Source organism: Tachypleus tridentatus, chromosome 1 (genome assembly GCF_004210375.1).
Source record: "Tachypleus tridentatus isolate NWPU-2018 chromosome 1, ASM421037v1, whole genome shotgun sequence".
NCBI lineage: Eukaryota > Metazoa > Arthropoda > Merostomata > Xiphosura > Limulidae > Tachypleus > Tachypleus tridentatus.
The window spans coordinates 58,627,668-58,652,966 of record NC_134825.1 but is presented as its reverse complement, the minus strand read 5'-3'; the positions used below and the strand labels follow the sequence as shown (position 1 = coordinate 58,652,966).

Sequence of the window (25,299 nt, the reverse complement as noted above, 5' to 3'; positions counted from 1 at the left end):
TTGGTGGTAACTAGCTGCCTTCCATTTAGTTTTCACTGTTAAATTAGGGACGGTCAGCGCAGATAGCCTCGTATAGCTTCGAGCGAAACTCAAAAGGAATCAAACTAATTTTGTTTGACTCTTAAACTGCTATGGGAATGTACATGCCTCCCTCGAGATCACTGCTCTGGATATATATATGGAACACACTATATAAGTTTTGTTTTTGCTTTGAAAAGTGTGATACTAACCACATGTGGGTTTGGAATTCTGTGTCACCGTGAAGAAAGAGAACTCCCCAGCCTTCCCAAAGTTTACCAGGTTCAAGTTTCAGGCAAGTAATGAAATGTTTATTCCCTTTTTTAATTTATTCTATCTTTCCAATCACCTCGGTGTTTGTGGTGAAAAGGTGAATAATGGTATGTAGTATGCATAATTTATTACGTCCAATTCACTTATATCGTTTAAAAGTATATTTTTATTTTCTTCTTGTGAAAGACATTAATGAAAAATTGTTTATGAGTTTTCTTTCGGCACGGCATGGACAGGTGGTCAAGACACTCGACTCGTAATTCGAGGGTCACAGGTTCGAATTCCCGTCCCACCAAACATACTCTACCCTTTCAGCCGTGGTGCCGTTATAATGTGACAGTTAATCCCACTATTCGTTGGTAAAAGAGTAGGCCACGAGCTGGCGGTGGGTGGTGATGACTAGCTGCCAGCCTCTACTCTTACACTGCTAAATTAGGGACAGCTAGCACAGATAGCTCTCGTGTAGTTTTGCGCGAAATGCAAAAAACGAACAAAATTGAATCGGGGAATTCAAAAAGGGCCCAAGTCCACAATGTTTCAAAATTGAGATATTATATGTTTAATGATCTTTAAGAAACAAGCTATCCGATTGTGTACATAAAGGTCCCAAGTTCACAATAATGTATTGATTCTTCACAGCATTTAAAATGCATTGAGTGCTAGAGGGGCCCAACTCCAGGACTTGAGCCTCTCTTGCATGGATTTAGCTCAGTACAGCGAAGATATGACACAGTCGAGACGTATCAAAAATGCGATGATATCATTGGTGAAACGTTTGAGGTTATCTCGATGAAAGGTACAGATATGCTTGATTTCAAATCTCACCTTGATCAGTTTTATAAAAAGTCAGTCAGAAAGGATGGAAAGAAGTATACAGTCAGCAAATATAAGGTGTTCAGATTCAGCGCAGATTTCAGAAATGACATAGAGGTTTCCGAAAATATGTCTGCTCAGGTCACAACCAGATTCCGCCTTCTAAAGCCCTCGGTCAGGGTTGTTACATACCCAGAAGAGCCACTCTTTAGTGGGCAACATGGTGTAAAGGCAGCAAAAATGAAGAATGTTAAAAAATTGGCAAAATATCTTTCACCAGAGGCTCAGCAGTTCCTCAATAAGTTAACAGTTTTTGATACTAGGGGTGAAGATGAGTCTGACTTTGAAGATTAGATATCATTAGAATGATGTACCTCATTGATAACCTGTCCTCTTTCAGAATGAAAAACTCATTTTATTGGCAGTTATCATGTATCAGAACAATAGTTTGGATATAAACTGATCTTCAGAAGTGTTACACATAAGACAGAATAAGAAATAAAGATATCCTCAGATGAGAAATATGTGGTATTCCATTCTCTTCAGATTTACTTATTGTTTAATCCAAGAAGGGCCCAAGTCCAGAGACTTTAGTTTGCCAACCCTCTGAAATTAAAAGAGTGAAGTGCTTCATATTATAGCATTTATAAGCTATGAACTGGTGCTATATCTGGGTAAAGTATGAATCATTTGGCATAGCCTCCCTTTAAGATATGCAATTAAGTTGATTTCCTGCAAAAACATATTTCTTAGACTTGGGCCTCTTTTGAATTCACCGATTCAATTGTTTATGACTTTTCGTTCATCGAGAATATGCTTCGAAAGAAATACGTGTGTGAACGTTATGAGACATATATTATACAACACATCATTTTAAAAGAATACTCGTAGTTGGTGTACAACCATCCTCAATAAAGTATATAAATTCACTAATTTCTGTACTACACAAACTTTCTCTCCTGAGCACCAAGTATCACTGCTAATTCAATTCAAATAATATAGAAGTGTATGAACAATCTATATAGTATAATGCTTTAACAATAATAAAAAAATAAATTATATTTCCTCATTAAAACTTGGAATGCACAAAACTTCAAATTTTAAATAAGAATCACAGTTATCACACAGTTCTCACCATACAATGAGCAAATAACAGACGAAAAATTACAATGCAAACCATTAAATATTCGACAAAAAAACATATAAATTAGCATTTGCTACTTGTATTTGATTATAAAATGAGTTGTGGGTAATTTAAGGTCGTTTTAATTTTCTCCAAAAATTAATAAGTTGTTGGAAAATATTTATTTAATATTTTTCGTTATGAGATACTTGTAGTAAAAATAAAATAAGTTTCTAAGATTTGTAGAAAGCTATGTGGAACAAACCGAGATATAATAATGCAAACGCTTGTACTTTGACGTTGTTTATGTGTTACGATAATGAAAACTGTTGTGAAACAAATTTATTGGTATCTCAGACTTCGTTTCATATTTTTCGCAAACAGAAAAAACTATCACGATAGTTCAATGACATCAAAACAAAATAAAAATTAAAAAACAATTGAACATGTGTGAGAATACTACCATTAATGTTTCTGCTAACAGAATACTTCCACTAGATCTTTAATGTTTTTACTAACAGTATTAGTTTTTCCAGCAAATGACTTATGTTGTTCCTTTATTAAGTCTCGTTGGTAACGCCAGTGCACGTGCTAGCCGTAGGGCCTTAGCGTTTAACCTCTTATTCCAAACAATCGCCTGGTCATAGGATGAGGATGTGATTAGCAGTCAGAAACAAAAGATCGCCAACCAATATCGACAACGCAATGTCACGACTCGTTCTTTTATGTTTCAGGCCCATAAGCCATGTGTACACCAGGCGCTCGTAGGTGTTGCTCCAACTGGTTTGCAGCCTGCTTTTGTAATCAATTGACACGAAATAACACAATAGGAGCTCTTTTACTCTTTGGACAAGACCTGTGAGCAGTGTATGCACAATTAGACTGAATGACTTCAGGGCCCACCATGGGCACCCTATTGTAACAAGCTTGCTGTTAAAAACGCCGACTCAATTTGAAGTACCTAAACTCCCGAGGTCGACGCCTTATGGCTATGAACTGACCTTGAGGGTCGTGCGGGAAGAGAATAAAAGACCGAAAACCGTGGTATTGGGAAGAGAAAAAAGTAGTTGTGATTATCGTGAAGAAGGTTTTGTCTATGTTGTGTTAGAGACTTAGCTAATAATGCCAACGCCACTGTCGGCACATCCTCTGCCTTTTGGTGGGCTGATTTCAATAGCAACTGACGAATGTATTTATTGTAAAAAAGTATAAATCTACAGTGAATTACAAAAGTGACATTTCCCAGTAGCGCCCCCTGAGCGACTTCGTGTAATTATTTCACGCCTGTCACAGGTGAAATATCACTCACACGGTTAAATATCCACTTTCTCTATCATCTCTGGTCTATTTCTCTTGTTTCCTGAGAAGCAATGTATCACGTGTATGTTAGAAAAGTAAACAATTCATGGACTTAATCTCTGCCTTTAGCTGAAACCATGCGAGTCATCACAAGCAAGTACTTTTTTAACTTATAATAGACCTAAATTGTGGGAATATTCAAATACAGATCGTGTGGTTGAAAATAAAGTAAAACTAAATAATTGTATGGCTGTACTAAATAACATTATAAGCACAGTTAAGAATAATGAACAAAGCAAATTATGGCTAAGAATTATCAAAGTGTGGGATACACATTTTTGAAAGGGTTAATTAATATCTACTGGTCTCTCTCCACATAAATCTTGACTCTTTTCTGCCCCGTGATTATCAGCTTGAAAATAAAATTATACTAAATATTTACCAAATGCATTTGATATTAAAGCTCATAATTTCGCTTTTAATATGCCTTTTAATGGCGCTTCAATAAGTCTGTAAGTTTGCAATGTTGTAAATCGGGCTTCAATACTCATGGTGGGCAGAGTAAAAGTAGTCCATTGCATAGCTCTGTGATTGACAACATTTAGAGCCCAAACAAACACTTGATATATTAGATAATCCTTTATATTATATATTAAGCTGTCTTCTGTAATTCAAACTGTGTATAATCTAAAATCTTTGAAATTAGATTAATGATCTTCGTTTTGAAACAACAAAGTCCACGTACAGGATACACTATTGATATGTTACAAACACCAAATTATATATCCGATATAAAATTAACAATTCTCCCACGAATAATTGGCTTCAAAGCATGTTCACGTTTAAGTTCTATAAAAAGTAAGACAGTAGAACTTTAAAATTACCAACAGTTCCTGGTGAAGTTATTTTGATTGTTCCTTTGTTTCTCTTGATGTCGAGAAACCCACTTGAAATAAAAATGTAACTCAGAACGACTGGTATGGGTATTAACACTTTTATTGATAAGCAGAGAACAACGTTTCGACATTCGTAGGTCATCTTCAGATTAACCAATACAGACAATTGTATTGATTAAATAAAACTAAATAATTCTATGGCTCTACTAAATAACATTATAAGCACAGTTTTTAGCCTAATATTCACAGTGACTATCTTATTGTCAGGTACTATAAGCTAGGTTAGATTAGCTTACATATCACATTGTTAGCTGTGACGGGAATGGAGATCAGGTTAACCTGAAGATGACCTAGGAAGGTAAAAACATTATTCTCTGCTTATCAATAAAAGTGTTAATACCCATACCAGCTGTTTTGAGGTACATCCTTTTTATTTACTTTTGAATTTCGCGCAAAGCTACACGAGGGCTGTCTGCGCTATCCGTTCCTAATTTAGCAGCGTAAGACTAGAGAGAAGACAGCTAGCCACCTCCACCTACCATTAACTCTTGGATTAGTCTTTTGCCAACAAATAGTGGGATTGATCATCACATTCTAACGTCTCCTTGGCTGAAATGACGAGCACATTTTTGGCATGGGGGTTCGAACCCACTACCCTCAAATTACGATTACCTATTGTTGAACCACCGAGAGGTGGGGGACATGTAACGTACATTTGTTACAGCCATCGTTGTTATGTAAAAGGTTGTTAATTACCATTACAGCATATACAAACATAAGAATGTTAAACACGACAAATGGGTACTTACAGTGATTATATATTATGTAAATATGCCTGACTTAACCTTGTGGTTATCATTTCAGGCTGCAGATATAAGATCAAATGCTCAAGACTGTAATTCTACAAACACGCTATTATGGGGCTCTGTGATCGGGGGGAGGAGATCATGTGCTTTAACCAGTGCGAAATTCCTCTGACACGTCAATCAAATATATCGCTTTCAGCTGTTTGCGCGTTATAAATTTGAAGTAAGCCTCTGTTGTTGCTAATTGGTTGCTGTCCATCTGGCATCTATTCAAAATAGTGTTGGCCATTAAGCCCACCTGTTGCATGAAGTGACTTTCAAATATAAAATAACATTCATTGTGTAGTTTTTGTTGATTGTCAAAGTAATAATATAAACTTGGTATAAACTTGATTATGTCAAACGTTATTCTCATTATAGTTTCGCCAGCAAACGTCAAAAATATTCATTCAGTTCACATTTTAGGTTGTTGGTTTGAAATAACATGAACAACCCAAAGACAGCTACGGGAAATAACTTAACCATACAAAATATAGTGAGCTTAAACCTTAAAATAAAATCATAATTTATATAACATAATCAATGGCCTTCAGTCGCAGTATATTACTGCTCAACAAAACCAGTTCGATGCTTGTTTCAACTATCATTCAGTTTGAAATCTATTGATAATGTGTGTAACGTTTATGAAACATAAATATTGTAATGTATTTCTAAACAAATACCTTTATCTAATCACCTTCAGAATTCATTATACCGGCTTATGTTGAAAAGGTTTTAAATAAAAACGATCTCTTGATATAATCTTGATCGACTACACTTGCCGTCTTAATGTACAAAACACGTTTCATAGCATTTTGTGAAAAGAAAAGTTTAATGCTGGCTTTATGGTAATTAATACATCAGAAAATTAAATGAAGCGTATATTTATTCCAAAGTTTAAATGTTCTTAACCTATTATTTTTTATTATTCTATAAATCCTACATTTAACAGAAGCACTCTTGCTAAAAAAATCATAATTTGTTTGTTTTGTTTGAATTTCGCGCAAAGCTACTCGAGGGCTATCTGCGCTAGTCATCCCTAATTTAGCAGTGTAAGAGACTAGAGGGAAGGCAGCTAGTCATCACCACTCACCGCCAACTGTTGGGCTACTCTTTTACCAACGAATAATGGGATTGACCGCACATTATAACGCCTCTACGGCTGAAAGGGCGAGCATGTTTGGTGCGACCGGGATTTGAACCCGCGACCCTCGGATTACGAGTCAAACGCCTTAGCCCACTTGGCCATGCCGGGCCCATCATAATTTGACAGCAGATGTTTGGCAGGTTTCTGCTATTATATACATATATATCATTTTGTGTAAGAATACTTTGTTAGGGAACTAATAGGGTGACATGTAATGTTTAGCTGGTCACCTCTCGCTTTAATTGTGAAATATTCCCTCAATGTCTTCACTTTTTTTTTTCCCAGAGAAACATACACGTATACGTGCATTAATACAAAGACAGATAAATATGACTGTGTTATATATCTTAGAGTAAGATGACATATGTATAACTCTTTTGTGTGAGAAACTTCTAAACACGTCTGCATTTTCAGGATAATGACAATAAAATTCAGTCAGAACCATTATTGGGCGAAAGACTGTATGTATGTATGTCCGTTTTTAACTGGTTAACTGTATGTATGTCCGTTTTTAACTGGTTAACTGCATGTAGTCTGTTTTTAACTGATTAACTGTATGTATGTCCGTTTTTAACTGGTTAACTGTATGTATGTCCATTTTTAACTGGTTAAGTGTATGTATCTCCGTTTTTAACTGGTTAACTGTATGTAGTCCGTTTTTAACTGGTTAACTGTATGTATGTCCGTTTTTAACTGGTTAACTGTATGTATGTCCGTTTTTAAGTGGTTAACTGTATGTAGTCTGTTTTTAACTGATTAACTATAGGTATGTCCATTTTTAACTGGTTAAGTGTATGTATCTCCGTTTTTAACTGGTTAGCTGTATGTATGCCCGTTTTTAACTGGTTAACTGTATGTATGTCCGTTTTTAACTGGTTAACTGTATGTAGTCTGTTTTTAACTGATTAACTGTATGTATGTCCATTTTTAACTGGTTAACTGTATGTAATCCGTTTTTAACTGGTTAACTGTATGTATGTCCGTTTTTAACTGGTTAACTGCTCGACTCTTAGGACACCTTCCTCCTGGGGCGTGAGTTAGGAAATCGGTGCTCGTATGTAAACCTTTTTTTTATTTCACTACCCGACCTCCTGCGTCTTCCATATAGTAAATAACAAACACCAGCCACTTTCGAGCAATGTGTTCATGAAACATTGTTTGTAAATGCGAAAGAAGTGCGCTTTAAACCATGTACGTAATAATAAATCAACTAAAGTGCAGCCTCTAGTGTTACACAGAGTAAATGTTCTTAATTACAATCGGATAATGCTTAATTGTGTATTTTCATGAACGAACCAGTAAGCAAACACACATAGATTAGATTTGTGAGAGGAATGATGGCACTGAATCAGTTCAGGTTAGATTCAGCAAAATCCTTGCTTTTGTTCGTGCTATGCATCTTAACTCCGTGTTCTTAACTTGAGCCCCAGTTCATTCCTTAATACAATCACATGAAAGTGCAACCTTTATCAAATCAATGTAAAAGCAAAGTTAAATTTCTGAGGACTTTTGAACTAGAATGTATAGCTGCTATACGAAGTCTGCTTCTAGAATATTAATCAAAATGAGTCCCTTACATTACTGCTTTTGTCCTTGTGTACAGCGATTGAATTGCAGACTTTTAGAAGATTCAAACATTATATTTGTACAATAACATATTCTCAATAAAAGATGTATGAGTGTGTGCGTGTGCTGTTATTTATACGATATTCACCGAAAAATAGATGTACAACGCTCAAGTTATACACAGTTATAAATCATTTTGTATTACTTACATTGTAAAACAACTTTTAATATTATGGACATATAATAGTTATGATTTATCAACATTTCATTTGGATCCTCAAAAAAAATATCATGATTTTTGTTGTTGTTCTTACGTATTACAATTTATCCCAGATGAATCTCCGATTTATTATGTTACATATTGTTATTTGAAACAGCCGAAAATTTTAGCTTCAATTTAAACATTAATTGCATGCTAATATGTATTAAATTTATGATATTTGCCAAAAAGATTGATACACACAATTTTCTTTTTTAACACAAATATATTTTAATATACAAAGAATAATACAATTTATAATAACGGTTACCACAAATAGTTATTTGAAATAATGATAATATACAAAGGTTCACAAATTTACAAACAATACTGAGTCTTCTATCTGGTCTTGAACTGAATATTTTATCAACGGTTTAGGATGCGCGAATTAATTCAGAGTTGATATTGCTACACTACCTCTATTTTTGTCTGGCCTCATGCCGTTTTTGTTCAAGCTGACTTATCTTTGATGAAGATATCTAATGTCTTCGTAGAAATACTAACGTCTGAAGCTAATTCATTGAAGTTAAACAGTTTGTAATACTCAAAATCTGTAAACCTTCCTTATCAAGTATGTATGGTTTTTCAATTAATAGATATTAATCACAGTTATAGCTTCCGAGGTTTATAGTGTAATAAGTGTAGTAAATTGAACTGTCTCTCCGCGTGTTGCGATGGCTACCTTTTATAATTATTAGGTGAGAATCTCGAAATTTCAGTTGGACCAACAATACTGGCATTTATGTACATTTATACATTCTTAATTTTTACTCTCAAGAATCTTCTAGATTAATAACAATACAATATGTATAGTACATTTTCAAAAAATATTCCACTTCAACACTCATGACAGTATATAACACATTCAGTACAAATAACCTAATCATCATAAAATTACACAGCACATGAAAGTGCATCAGTACGAGTGCTACCAACTCCACTGACGTGGATCATCTTCAAATCACACTTTTGTGTTGTTAAAGTTCAATTTAACATCCTTCTCTTTTTGCCCATTATTTCGTTGAAAAATATCAATAAGTTCTGATCAATGTAAATAACAATAGGTTGTTGTGATGCAGATACAAACACATTGAAATCTTCTAAAGCTAACACTAAAACCAATGTTTCTTTTTTACACTTCAAGAGTTTTTTTGGTAACAGTTAAAGACTTTAGAAAAATAGCCGACAGGGTGTTCAATACCTTTGTGGTATGACTGTAATAGGACAACACCAGCACCACAATCGCCAGCATCAACAGCTAATGCGAAGGTTTGTTTTTTAATTTCGCGCAAAGCTACATGAGAGCTATCTGCGCTAGCCGTCCCTAATTTTTCAGTGTAAGGCTAGAGGAAAGGCAGCTAGTCATCACCGCCCACCGCCAACTCCTGAGCTACTCTTTTACCAACGAATAGTGGGATTGACCGAACATTATAACGCCTCCATGGCTGAAAGGGCGAGCATGTTTGGTGCGACGGGGATTTGAACCCGCGACCCTCAGATTACGAGTCGAACGCCTTAGGACACCTGGCCATGCCGGGCCTAATGCGAAAGACTTATCAAAGTCGGATGCCATCAATAGAGGGTACGTGCACACTACATTTGGCCTTTTCAAAAGCAGATCCAAACCTCTTGAGTGTATGTGTGTGTATGTTCTTATAGTAAAGCCACATCTGGCTATCTATTGTTTCTACTGAGTGGAATTGAACCCTTAATATTAGCGTTGAAAATCCGAAGACTTTCCAATATTCCACCGGAGGACCAGATCACTTGAACTTTTGCTTTTTTTCAATAAGTTTATTACTGGTACAATGATGTTTTACAAAACTTCCTATAATAACTAAACATTCTCAACAATTTCATCAAACTTTTTTTGCTTGCAGGGGTTAAATAATTTACCATACAATGAACTTTGGCTTTAATTGGAAAAACTTGGCCGTTACCAACTACATGATCTAAATATAAAAGTTTGGCTTTACAAACGTCACCTTTTTTTCCAAATTTACAGCAAGATTGTCCTTTTAAGTTATTCAAAACCACAACTTTATCCACGTGTTGCGATGGTTACCTTTTATAACCATTAGGCAAGTTTCTCGAAATTTCAGTTAGTACTAATTTTGGTAATCACTAGTATTTTACATATACATATCGTACATTATTGATTCTTACGCTCTAGAATCTTCTACAAATTTCGAAAATAGGCGGAATTTTGGCAATAGACATTTAACAATATAAGTTACATGCATTTCTAAATATATATTTAAGTGAAACAAACATTTATATTAAAATAAATACATAATAGTAAATCCGTTATAATGTTTATACTTAACAGCTTGTACACGGAGTGGCTGCATTTGTTTTTGTTGATTCGAGGTGGTGTCCCGAACCTTACTTTAAGTTTTAACCACCTTGAAATTAAATATGATACAGCGTTAACATTGGTTTATAATAGTTGTTACCTATTATAATTTATCTCGCACGAGCCTCTAATTTATCATGTTACGCATTATGATTTTCATTTTTATTGATTGTAATTTAGGTTTAGAAGTTAGTTGAATGAAGAGATGTATCAAATTTATGATGTTTGCCAACAATATTGATACACACAGGTTTTTTTCTTCATTGATTTATATAAAAATGTTTTACAAACTTATAAATAATATTGAGTTTTCTTACTGGTCTGGAACTGAATATTTGATCGACGGTTCAGGATGAGCGAATTAATTTTGAGTTGCTATAGGCATAATTTTTCAAGCAATATGGAGCTAGCTGGCTATTCATTGATCGCACGTGAGTCTCCATCGCTAAAGTTATATAACGTATTCGTAACCTTCTGACGTCCGATATTAATCCGCTGAAGTTAAACAGTTTGTAATATTCGAAATCTATATATGTTCCTGGTTAAATATCTGTAGTTTCCCGTTTAATAAGCGTTAATCACAATTACAGATTCCGAGCTTTATGATATACAAACTGTATCAAACCAATAATATATACTGTCTCTTGGCAGACGATCGAGATTGCAGAATTTTTGGTTGCCCGATCAGTATTGGCAATTACTAGTATTTACATACACACGTAATACATAGTTGGTTCTTTTGCACTCGAAAATCTTCTACAACTTTAGTGAATAGTCGGGAATTTCGATATACAGATTTAACAATATAAGTTACATGCATTTTTAAATATATATTTAACTAAAACAAGCATAGATATTAAAATAAATATATAATAGTAAATCCGTCACAGAGCATAATGAACCTAGGCTTTATCTCTGAGCAACACATATGACTGAGCGATGTAATTGTGATGTCGCTTACTTTGGTTAATGCTAGTTGCTTCTCAGAAGATTTTGTTTGCTCAGTTTTACGGAAAGCTACACGAGAACTGTATGCGCAAGCTGTCCATAATTTTGTACCGCAACACTAGGGGGAAAACAGTTATTCATCACTACCCACTGCCAACTGTTGGGCTATTCCTTTATCAACGAATTTGGGATTGACTGTGACATGATAATTTCCCACGTTTGAAAGGATTAGCATGTTAGTGTGACAGAGATTCGAATTCTCGACCTTCAAATTACGAGTCTAACGCCCTAACCATCTGACTAATGCTGGTCACAGAATAGTAAAAAAGATATTTTATGGTTTACTTATTATATGTACAATATTGTTCAAACTTGTTTTCTTATAAGTATTTTTGTTAATGATTTTTATATGTATATATTTATAGACATTGGTTCGGGTCAAACAACGATTTTTTTACTAACTCAAGTATTTCTAGTTAATAAAATCAAAGCATTTATTCACAAACATATTTAAAAGCATCTAGTCAAAATCCCAGCTTGAATCATCACCATTCATAGTTTGTATGTTGAGAACTAGTTGAAAAATCATTTTATATGAATTGGAATTCAGCAGTATTATGTATGTATATTGAAAAAGTTACATATACATTAACTCAGCTTATCAACATTTATATAACACGAAATTTATTTTTTAACTGTTTGGAACATACTTACCATTTTAGTATTTTTCTTTATTAATTTAACAAATATATTCACATTTAGTCTACAACGCATGCTAATAGTCTTGTGAAAGTCGTTGCTTTTATATTTATCATAATTTGCAACCCAAAGTGAGAATAATCGCGCCCAAAGTTGTTGTTTTTCTTGAAATATTTCCCAAATAAGTGAGCTTTGCATGGTATGGTAGTTAAAATACCAGGTTCACAAACGTAGGGCTACTCTTTCAGCCTTGAGGACGTTATGTATGACAGTCAATCCCATTATTTGTTGGTAAGAGAGTTATTCAAGAGTTAGCGGTGGGCGATCTTCTCTCTACTCTATCACTGCTAAATTGAGGACACCTATCATAGATAGTCCTTGAGTATGAAGCTCAAAACAATTTAAACAAACGGATATGAGTGAAAACATTTATCTAAACATTATTTCGTCATGTATGTTTGTTTGTTTGTTTTTCTTTTTCAATTGATAGGTTAGATAAATGGCAGCTAGTCAAAAGCAACCACCGCCAACTTGTGATCTGCTCTTGTACATCGAAGAGAAGAATTTTTATCGTTACTTTTATAATTCAACCAAAGGTTTTCACCATCACACCAAACATGTTCGCCCTTTCAGCCGTGAGGGCGTTATAATGTGACGGTCAATTCCACTATTCGTTGATAAAAGAGTAGCCCAAGAGTTGGCGGTGGATGGTAATGACTAGCTGCCTCTCCTTTAGTCTTACACTGCAAAATTAGGATTAGCGCAGATTGCCCTCGTGTAGCTTTGCGCGAAATTCAAAACAAACCAAATCAAACCAAAGGCTCCAAAGAATAATACATTTTGCTCCTTAGGGCCATTTCAATTCAGTTAATCACGATAATAGCTTTTATTGTGATAGAGATCTTTGACCCTTCACTTGACTAAGTTATATAAAAATATATTGCAAAATAAAATGGCAAAGACTGAATGCTGGCATAATCTTACCCTTGGTTTTGTTGAGTAAGAAGGGTTTTAAGAACTTTAAAAGTTGGACCACAGCCAACAACTTTCTTGATTCTGGAGAAATCTAACTACTATGCACACAAATATGTAACCTTCTAGACACTAGTCTTATAGAAATAACTTGAAAAGTTCTTGCTTGTTATTCTCTCCTCAATTTTTCATTCTCTGATGTTTCTTTTTAAAATTTCACGATGTTACAATAGTAAATGCAGCATAGCCTTGAGAGCAGTGCTGAGTATTTTCTCTGAGCTTGACATGTAAAAAAAATTACAGTGCTCAGCTGTGACTCAGTTGCGGTATAAATGCGAACTGAATGACTTTTACAGTTTTAGTTTTGTTTTTTACAGCGTATCAGTAAAGGTAATAAATACCTAGTTTGTTCAGTAGTTTTGTTAGAACATGTACAAGGACCACATTTTTCAAGTCTGTGATTTCAATATAAACTTCTATCTAAAGATTCAAAGTAGTAAGAAAAAATCAACGTTTCGAAATTTATGAGATGTCACGAATAAAAAACTTTGACATCGCTTTCGATATCGTATTCGTAAAATTTCAAACATTTGCGATAACGTTTTTAAACTTTTGTATAGATCTAATAAAATACTAGATCATGCAACTATTTTGTAATTTGTTATATCCAGTTTGTCACAAGGAACACTGATTCTCTTTAATTTTTTAAGAATTCCTGATTTGCTAAAGTTATAGATTCCAATAATAAGTGATTTATTTTTAGTGGGTAGAAAGTTAAATCATTTTCTTATTTTTAATTTCAATCATTTCACAATTTACTGTGCAAGCATTATCAACAGTCTTTATTTGAAACTTTAATGTTCAGACAAAGTCACATACTACGAAATTGTTGTATAATTTTTGAATGTACAACTTGTTTCTGAATACATCAGTCCAGCACCTTTATGGTCTTCCTAAACAAATCTGTGACTTTGGGCTATTTCTCATCCCAACACCAAGAAGGCTGAATGTAACCTAATCATAACAGTGCTGGGCTATGTATCGGAAGATTCAATATTCGAACAATGGTATACTGCCGAACACGTTCCCCATCATTTAGCTATGGGATCGTTATAATTCTAACACTTAAACCCCCACTTTGATCAAGAGATAGCTGTGTGGGTAATGGTGTATTGTTATGTCTAAATATCGAGGTTCTAACTTGTCGTTTAGTCCGTGTTCACGTAAAGTGACTTTTAAGTTTAAATACGCAATACAAAAATTATAATTTTTTCAAGTGAAATTATTTTAAGACGTTTTTTTTATCATCCAATATGCACACTGTTAAGTCATGGGTCATAGCTTCAGAAGGTCGAATTAAATTGCTGTTAATCCAACCTTATTTTGAATTACAAGGACAGTATGTGGAACACATTCTGTAAAATTCGTTGACGTGTCTGTGGTTCCAGACTTTTCGAACACTCTGTGCAATTTACCACGTTTCTCCAAACAAAATTACAGTACCTATAAAAAGTTATTAATTCACAAATAATCTAAAAAACATTCTTGATGACGAGAAACCCTTTTGAAATAAAAATGTATCTCAGAACGGCTGGTATGGGTATTAACACTTTTATTGATAAGAAGAGAACAACGTTTCGACCTTCGTAGGTCATCTTCACGTTAAGAAAACCAGCCGTTCTGAGATACAATCTAAAAATCGCTATTTTTATGAAGTGGCATTAATGAAATATTCGTTAATTTTAAGAAATTCGTATTCTCTTAAATTTGCATAAATGGAATATGTTGGCAGTCATGACGCGGTAAATCAGTATAATATGGATGTCTGTCGGTGTGACAGCAGTATGATTACTGACAACGTTAAGATCCGGGGTTCGATCTCCAAGTCTTGCAAAATGCAGAAAGCTCATTGTGTAGCTTTTCACGACGAAAACAATAATCTGGCTAAATAGCAATTATTATTTGAGAACCTTTTATCCTTCCATAATGATAATAATCGCATTTAGGTCACTGAAGGCAGCTAACACTTGTTAAGTTAGAAATGAGCGTAAGCGACTTTTAACCACTGAAGTAAGCTTTTTAATGACAACATTTTCGCCAACATTATTGTTTGGCAGTGGCATCACCATAAACCTGCAACATATTCTGCTCTGTCAACGGTTCCTGAATAACCGTTGAATAATAAGTATTCCCAACTTTCATATTCTATGAGAGAACTTAAAGAAAGTCGGTAGATAAATAGTTTACTCGGGTTGAAGTTTGGGTTATACGTCGGTAGATTGTGATCGACGAGAATTTGAGCGCTATTATAGGCTGTTAGAAATGTGGAAAATCAATATGTCGCCATACTTTAGCCACGCGCGATTCTGAGTGGAAGAAACAATTTAGTGGTATCGCGAAGTTCATAGTAGAAAAAAAAAAAAAAAACCTTTTAGGCCAGTCGAAAGCTTTTTTTTATTTTTTGTATTAGATATTCGCGCGCAATTACACAAGAGAGAAGGTTAACGGTCAACAGCACCTACCACCAACTTTTGAGCTACTCTAATCGAATGGTGGAATTTGATATTTAATTTAATAATCCATACATGTCCCAAAGTGTGGAGCGCGGTTTTGATAGAATAGGACGCAAACCGTGGAATGTCGTAAGTACCATCCAGCAGAATATTCTCGTTCACACCTTGTCCCAGCCTAAAGCACCGTAGGAGCGGAAGTAACATAAGCCTTTCACGGTTTGTGAAAAATCGTTCGATATAATCTGTGAAAACACATTAACAAAGAATTTACTGTATCCACTGAGGTCACGTGTAATAGTAGAATATGTAGAATCTCTGCAGGGGTTCTCTGTCATTACGATACTTTAACAGGAGTAGGATATGCCACTCTGAGTAATATTGTGTTTGGTGAAAAACCAGTCAGAAGTAGAATATGGACGAGTTGTTATAAATTTTATGGTACACTTACGGTTGTTTCACCCGTTTCGAAATATTATTCCTTCTTGTTGAAGAAGTTAGAAGCTTGATTTCTAATAAAATAACGACGGCTTCGGTTCACGTTATTCAACAGCTATATAATTTCCTTTTTTTTCGTTCCAATATCAAGGAGGCGACTCACTTTTGGTGAAGTATCATCTAATGTTTGCCTTAGTACCTCATTGAGATGTTATTCATTCTTAAAACTTTGCCTAAATGTTTTGAATAAAATGTAAGAATGGTTTGTAATTATTTTGTCTATTTTCAATTGTTCGTAAACGTTCATTAATTTGATAAAACATTTATGTCACACTAATCAAGAGTGATGTTTACGAATAATTGGTAATTACTGACTTTTATTCCATCGTTTGAGTAAACATCACACTTTTGAAAGATGTCTTTGTGAATATATTTATTAGCAACATAAGTTCACTTGGCATTAAATTTGAATAATTCTGGTACTTAAAATAGGCAAAGAAATATTAACCTGCTTTGTTTTAAAACTTTTCACAGAAAATGATGTCATGCGCTTACATGTGGGAGCTTCAGTAAAATATAACACTGGATTTGATTTTAATTCTAATTATTTCATTCATCAAATTTAGGAGGTGAGTTCCAGCTTTGTGCAATTTTAAACGTTCTGCGCTTTCAGCTATGAGAATGTTATGAGGTTAACAATCAATTCCATAGTTTGGTTTCAAGTTGGATTGCTTCCTTGTTTTCGAATTTTGCACAAAGCTACTCAAGGGCTATCTGCGCTAGCCGTCCCTAATTTAGCAGTGTAAGACTAGAGGGAGGGCAGATAGTCTTCACCATCCACCGCCAACTCTTGGGCTACTCTTTTACCAACGAATAGTGGGATTGACCGTATCTTTATCATGCCCCCACGGCTGAAAGTGCGAGCATGTTTGGTGCGACGGAGATTTGAACCCGCGACTCTCAGATTACGAGTCGAACGCCTTAACACATCTGGCCATGGTGGGCCTTTGAGTTGGAGAAAAAGCAATTGTAGTTATAGATGCTGTTGACTGAACACCTTCCTTCTGGTCTGTCAGTAGTTCATTGTTATTAGAGATGTCTACACATGAACTATAATTAGTTACGTAGACAAGCCGTTTAGCACCTATGTGTGTGGAAGATGCAGTTCAGGGTAGAAAAATCATTATAAATCAGTAATTGAAAACTTTAAGAATAAAACAGAAAGTAAAATTTACTCAAATATCCAGAAATATTGAAAGACTCCCACAGCAAGAAGATATTTTAATTAAATTAAATTAAACATTTGTACTATCTAACAGATGTGGGGCGGCATGGCCAGGTGGTTAAGATGCTCGGCTCGTAATCCGAGGGTCGCGGGTTCGAATCCCCGTCAAACCAAACATGCTCACACTTTCAGCCGTGGGGACGTTATATTTGACAGTCAATTCCACTATTCGTTGGTAAAAGAGTAGTCCAAGACTTGGCAGTGGGTGGTAATGTCTAGCTGCCATTCTTCTAGTCTTACACTGCAAAATAAGGGACGGCTAGCGCAGATAAACCCCGCGTAGCTTTGCGCGAAATTAAAAACCAAAACAGACAGATGGGTATCGGTATTATAACCTATCGAGTGAAATAAGTTATTTCAAATGTGGAGACCATAACAAAAACTGATAAGTTCTAAGATATTAGAGACTTTTGTAAAAAAAAGTCATTTATATACATTGTCAAAACCTTGAAGGATTTTAATTTATAATATGCAATCCTACAAGTATAACCAGAAGAGATTCGCAAGATATCAGATCTTATTAAGTCTGATACGTGTATAATACTTTGCTGAAGAAGTTATCATATCTTGTAACTATTAAAAAATGTAGTTATAGACCTAAATTTACGATTGAAAATACTTTAGTTTCTTATTTGCATTTCAAATTAACTAGACACGAAGAAAATACCATTTTTATGATGATGCTTTAAAAGGGTAAATTTCACAAATTGAAGTGTAGTTTATTCATAAAATTATAAATGACATTTAATATTTAAAGTATTTCGCTATCGCTATTCTACGCTACATTGCACTTTATATTTCTTACTTATTAAAATGAATGCAATATGTAAGTGAAAATAAAGCTAGATGAGTAGGAAAGAAATTTCGGTTTATAACCTTATAACCTTGTTTGTCAAGCTCAAAACTCCGCAATCTGGCTATCTGTGATCTGCCCTTCGTTGGTATCGAACCCAATTTTTAGTGTATTAAGTCCTCAAAATTACTGTTGAGCCAGCGGAATCATATTTTATAACTGGTTTTTATTTGAACAATTAAAATTAATAAAACACTTTTTGACGATGTGTTTGTTTATAGTGTGGCCTGAAGGTTAGCTTGCTGGACTGCGGACCTCAAAAGCCACGGTTCTTGCCTACGATATGTCACTGAAGTCGCTCAGTAGTTTCAGATATAAGTGCATTATAAAATTTAGAGTCAATACCACTATTCGTTTAAGAGTATTTGTGTTAGCGTCGCCTTGTCTCCTTCTAATTAATAACATACTTTCTTGTTTTGGCCGTTTTGTCAATATTTCCCATAAGATACCGCTCACGTTAAAAATACAAACATATATATGTATGCTTTGTAGGAAACTAATGATATTTGTTATTAAAAAAAAAGATACATAAAGGGTTATCTGTGCTCTGCTCATCACAGGTATCGAGAAACTGTTTTTGGCAGTATAAATCCGCAGACATACCACTTTGCCGCTGGAAGTCATCTCTAAACAAACTATTCGATGACAATGACAGAAATACCTCTAATTTGTTTGGTTTGGGGTTGTTTGCAGATAATTTCAAATGAAGTATGGCAGTTTATAAAGTTTTAATCAATGTAATGAATACTTACGACGAATAAGATCATTAAAAGGAAATTCAGTTCTTTAGCTCTAAGTGCAGTTGTACTGAATGACATACAATAGACAACTCAATAAAACTTGTTTTTTCCTCTCTCCTTGTGATAAATTTTAGTTGAAATAATCATAAATTTTTGGAACTTTTTCTGGCTAACAAACAATCTCTGTGGAAATAATCAAGAAAACAGGAATAAAACAAAAAGACATTATAGTTATCGTAGCGTTAAAAACATCCAACGATTGGGTACATAGAACGCAAATTGGAGTTGACATAAATCACTGAAATTCAAAACTAAGCGAACTCTGTTCGAATCCGTGCAACACACTAAAGTATTTCCCGCACTTTCAATTGTTTGTGAGTTATACGAATTCCAGTTAATCACTTAACGTGGATGGTGAGTACTAGGATGATGTTGAATGACTGCCTTCTCTCTGGTCAGTAAGTAGTTCAAAGATAAAGAAGGCTACAAATAACTTTAATGCCTTTGTTATAAATACAAATTGAAAACACGCCTGAAGTCGACAGCATATATCTTTCTCAGTAGTAGTTCCAATGAAACATTATTTGATATGCAAATAAAAGTACCTTGTTGGTTCTTTTGTAAGTTAATGTACGACTCTAAAATCCTCGGTGGACAGAATGTAGGTATCACGTTGCGTAGTTTTGCACTAAGAAAAGCAACAAGAAAATGAACTATTAAATTACTTCTGTATCAAAATAACGTTCAACTTCTGTTGAAATGGTGTTGACTTTTATAAATATGCAAAAAGAAATAAAGCTTTTTCATCATTTTGAGGTTAAGAAATGTCTGGCCTAAAATGGTATCTATAACATGATAAAACTCAAAATAACCTGATTTTTTTGTTTTTGTGTATGGGGGTAGAGTTATTTATTCAAAATAGTTGACATGGTAATATTATCTTTAATGGTAATTTTGTATAGTGAAGGGCAAAACATTTCTAGAATGTCACGTATTTTGATTATTTTATTTTAAATGTAGGAACGTGATTCTTGGGTTTTTTGATAACATTTAAGTAATAAAAAGAGTCAGTGTGTGTCACGTAACTCTTCGTAAGCTATTGGACTCGCAAGTTTCTTATTGGTGTCGAAAGAATCGTCTCGGCCCCGTGGTTTTCACAAAGGCAAAAACCTTTCACCTTAAACCTTTAAATAAAACCTGGTATTTTGCGAAAACGATTCTACGGGGATTTCTCCATACCGGGCTCTAAATTTGACATTAATTTACATTACAACACGTAAATAAGTAGGCCTACTAATTACCGTTAGTAACTTGGTTAAATAAATTAAAGTTACATTATAGCGGCAATGATCGTTAAACTAAAAAAACGTAATATAGTAGTTCAAACATTAAAGTTGTATTACAGCAGCCCTGTAGATATGAGCTATTGTCCCACAGGTTTGCTATTTATGGAATATTTCTTAAAATTTTATGGTAGTATCTGTTCATGATTCACCTCGAACTGTGAAGTGTCTCAGAATCGTTAAAAGGTACATTTATATTTTATTTACGTACTGCAATATTTAATGCAGTGACTGGTGTGTTAAAGTTGCATGTGCACTTTCTTCCATTTCCGGATGAATGGAGTGGAAAGGACTTAAGGAAGGATTTAACAAGAAAACGAGTTGAATGTGAAAAGGAGAGTGAACCATGTGCAAAGTCATGAACTCACTAGGTAGATAGCATCAGAGAAAACAAGAACATATTTAGGAAAACACAGGGAGAAGGTAAAAGACCAGAAATAGAGGAAGTTTTGATTTAATGACTTTTAAGATGGAAGGAAGGTTTTCAAGCTTGACAGTAAAAGGCTGAGAAGGCTGATAAGTATGGCTGTAACACCAGACTTTGCTAAACACCAGAACAGTGATACTATTAATTTTGGTTTGTATTTTACATTAAACTATTATTAATATATTTTTGTCGTTTTTTTCTTTTGCCATATATGGAGAGAACAACTCAATTATGTATTCTTAAACAATATTTAACCTTTATTAATATCTATTGAGTTTTAGAAACTATACAGGAATTTAATCTTATCCACTACCTAAATCTGTTGAAGGGCAAGTGTTAAAATTTATAATATTTTAGCTATACTAACAAGGCAGTACTTCTAATTACTCTTCTACAATTCATTTACATACACAACTGGCATGTATTGACCTGTAACATGTTCTGAAACGCAAATATTTGGTCAATTCAGTCTTACAGTTCGTAATGTTTCATTTCACTATGGAGTTTAGTCATTGAAAAACGTAAAAATAGTCTTTTATCAATATTGAAATCTTCGAGATTCTAAAGAATTTTCCCTGAAAGAAGTGTTTCAAGAGAATCTTTAATATTTGGAGTTATTTGAGTCCATATTGCTGGATATCATTGAATCCAGATAAGCGTGGAGATCATTCATTGAATCAAACTTATCTTCAAAAAATGTGTCGTCCGTTGTGAGACAGCAAAAGTAGGTTTTGTCATATATTTGCTGAATTAAGGGCCATTTATATCAACATATGACAGCATAAAGTTAGTGGCATATGGTCCATCAAATGTTCATATTTGTGGTATCGTTTCACAGAAGTCGGTACATCCATCATTCGATGCTCATCCTTACCCACATTATACTTCTGCAATTATCATAAGCATGACATTTCTTTATTAAAATGAGGTTAGATCTATTGCCACGTTTACTGCAATTGAGTATATATTTGTTATATAGCTGCAGAGCAAAGCGGGACTCATTACAAGTGAACTATTGTTGTGCCTTCTGTGATGACGAGAAAACCCATTTGTAGAGAAAAATATATATGTAAAAACGGCTGGTATGGAATGAGAAAATTTTATGTAGAGGAGCGAACAACGTTTCGACCTTCTTGGTGAACATGACGATGACCGAAGAAGGTCGAAACGTTGTTCGCTCCTCTACATAAAATTTTCTCAATCTATACCAGCCGTTTTTACATATATATTGTTGTGCCTTGCTGTGAGTGCAATATGCTTCATTAAACGTTGAATCTATGAGCCGTTCTCATGTATGCTGTTTGTAACCGTTGTCACATTGATAAAACATGTAATTGTGGCGACTAACATTGGATTAAGTAGGTGCTTTACGATTGTCTATTGTAATTGGCCATTTTCTGTGAGTGGGTGAAACTTCAACTGAACAGTTAGAAGCACTTGGAATTTGTAGTTAATTTTACAAAGTATCAACTAATTCAACTTAATATGAGACCATTACATGTAGATATAGCATAGTCTAAAAGACCAATGACAAATCATAAACAAAGAGCTGAAAGTGAGGAGTGTTGACAATACTTCATGATGTTCTTTTTAACTTCCTTGTATTGTAAGTTGAAGTAACAATTATCATGAACCATCACAAAACTGAATCTTTAAATAAAATATCAACCATTTCCTGAAAGTAACACCTTAGTCTTTAAAGCTGACGTTCATAAATAAGTATTTGATTTTAGTTCGTTCTATTGTTCTTTTCAAATTTTGTTGTTCCTAAATAAATCTTTGCTACAACATCACACGGACGTTTAATAAGTGAACTCGCTTTACTTCCAACCTGTGTAGAATTCCGTGTGGTTAGTTTTAGAATGCCTAGAGTCCGTGGTTCATTCTTTGCATTTTGGTAATACGTTAAAAGAGTAACAGTGGCATCCCAATTTCGTTTATAGTAGCCCAAGAAGTGACAGTAGAGACTGCTGACTAGCTGCTTTCTCTATATAGTGTAGCCTATTAGTGTAAAATTAGGGACGATCCATGCAACTAGTCCTCGTGTAGCTTTGGGTGAATGTCTGACACAAGCAAGCCAATAATGTAACTTCTACTTCATGCGTAGCAATTAAAGATAAAGTAAAAACGTGTAGAATTTTTGCTAGTGTTATTATTAGCTTTTGATATTAAGTATTATATTCTTGTTTAATTTATTTGTTATACTAGCCCCAATGTACTAACGATAGAATTAACATTTATGGAATCGAGAAAATACGAGAAACTTGCCGCGTTACGTTTATGAACAAAGTTAAAAATGCATAGTTCAAATCATCATATCTGGTAATTTGTTTTCTTGGTATTAGATAGTCTCTTTTAGTAAGTTTACTAGATGAACACATGTCATGTAATATTGTTTTTATTGTTATGTAGCGAATGAAGTTTTGGGCGCTCCAGTGAGGTTCCTATTAATCTTGGTGATGTAGATTTGGTGCTTAGAAATAGATGTCCACTATACCCTGCCTAGAATATTTCAATATGGCAATAGAAAATCACAATGGGTTTCAGCTTAGCGAAATGAAAACATTGCGGGGGTGCTGACAAGCTGAGCTGATGGTTGAATGCACCCTACGGGATAGGAGTGGGCGACTCAAGATGCACGACCTTTGAGTACTTAATGCCACCTATTAGTTGTAAGTGTAATGATTCACTTCCAGGAATAGGTGACTACGTTTCAAGTGAACTCTGACATATTCCATACAGTGATCATACAGTATAATACAGGTGACATATTCACAAAAACAGGAAATGAAATCAAAAGGTTTCAGGCCTGCCGTATTAAGCACTCGTGAGTTTAGCCTGCATGTATTTATCCTGCTAGCTACTATTGGGGTCAACAAGTACATGTCACTTATGACACTCCTTCATGATGGTAAGAGATTAATGAACACCATTTCACCCTTTTTTTTTCAAGAAATCTGTCGTGATGGCTTGTTTGTTGTATCAACGTACTGGGCTTGCCTTAATGAACTAAGTGTAAAAGTATTTGAAATGGAAATGGGTTCGTGCGTGTGGGAAGCACACAGGAAATATAAACACACAACACTTAAGAAAAATAGTAAAACATATCTCAAAAACGTGACCATAAATTATCTTTTTTAAACCAAAAGGTATGAATTTATGCACCTGTGGAAATTTATCGTTTTCTTGTGATTTATTATACATATACTACTGTTTCAGTTTAAAGCGAGTGTTGTGATTTATGTAGCTCATGTGTTAAATTTAGTTATTTTTAGAAGCTGTTTGTTTACTGTTTAAATTTAGCGCCAACGTGTCACAGACACTTAGTGTAAATAATAGAGCCCATTCATAAAACCTCACATGATTAAATGTTTTTGGATTTCTGCACTGAGAGCTTTTTATTTCGTTTAAATACAGAGTAAAACATTCTCTGAAGTATTAGAAATAAAACTTATAGAACATTAACATTAGGCAAATAACTCATTAGTAAGTTTTTATACAATAAACCAAAAGATTTTCACAGTTTTATGTCTTTTACCAAAAATTAATCTTTAATTGCTACAAAATGATGTTCGAATTACACCTACTTGTTCTATGAATACAAAACCTTTTTTGTGCTATCAATTATTAAGGAATAGTTTGGTTTGATTTGTTATGAATTTCGTGCAAAGCTACTCGAAGGCTATCTGCGCTAGTTGTCCCTAATTTAGCAGTGTAAGACTAGAGGGAAAGCAGCTAATCATCACCACCCACCGCCAACTGTTGGGTTTCTCTCTTACCAACGATTGACCGTCACATTATAACGCCCCCACGGCTGAAAGGGCGAGCATGTTCGGTGTGACTGGGATTTGAACCTCCTGGGATACGAGTCGAGTGACTTAACCATCTGGCCATACCGGGTCATTAAGGAATGAAACATACTCAGTGATGACGAGAAAAGCCACTTGTAGAGAAATATATATGTAAAAACGGATGGTTTGACTGAGAAAATGTTTATGTAGATGAGCGAGCAACGTTTCGACCATCTTCGGTGAACCTTGACGGAAGGGGGTCGAAACGTTGTTTGCTCCTCTACACACACACACACACACACACAAAATTCTCAACCCAAACACACAAACTTCTCAACCCAAACCAGCCGTTTCTACATATATAATGAAACATACTATTAGAATAACTTGTGACTTTCCATCAAGATCTTCAGTTTTAAACAGGAGACTACAACTTATAACCAACGTTTCCTACAACGTATAGCAAAACATAGTGTGGTCAGTAAAAAAGTTTATCTTTAAACGCAATTTAAAAAATGATTGAAATATTAATCAGTCACAGAAAACTGTATAAGCTTGTTTCTCTTTTACATAATACTTCAAAGTAAAAACACAATATGATCGATTTTTTTTTCAAACAAATACATTTTTCTAGTTTGATAACGCAGTTTTGTACTTTTATATGCACCATGAACAAGAACACACCTATGCTTTAGCCT

At 34.4% G+C, this 25,299-nt stretch overlaps 1 protein-coding gene across 2 annotated transcripts in view; it reads left to right on the top strand.

Annotated features, from left to right (window-relative positions):
* The window catches only part of LOC143249496 (zinc finger protein 423-like), a 199,075-nt gene that overhangs the window by 49,720 nt on the left and 124,056 nt on the right, over window positions 1–25,299 (top strand). The window lies entirely within an intron of this gene.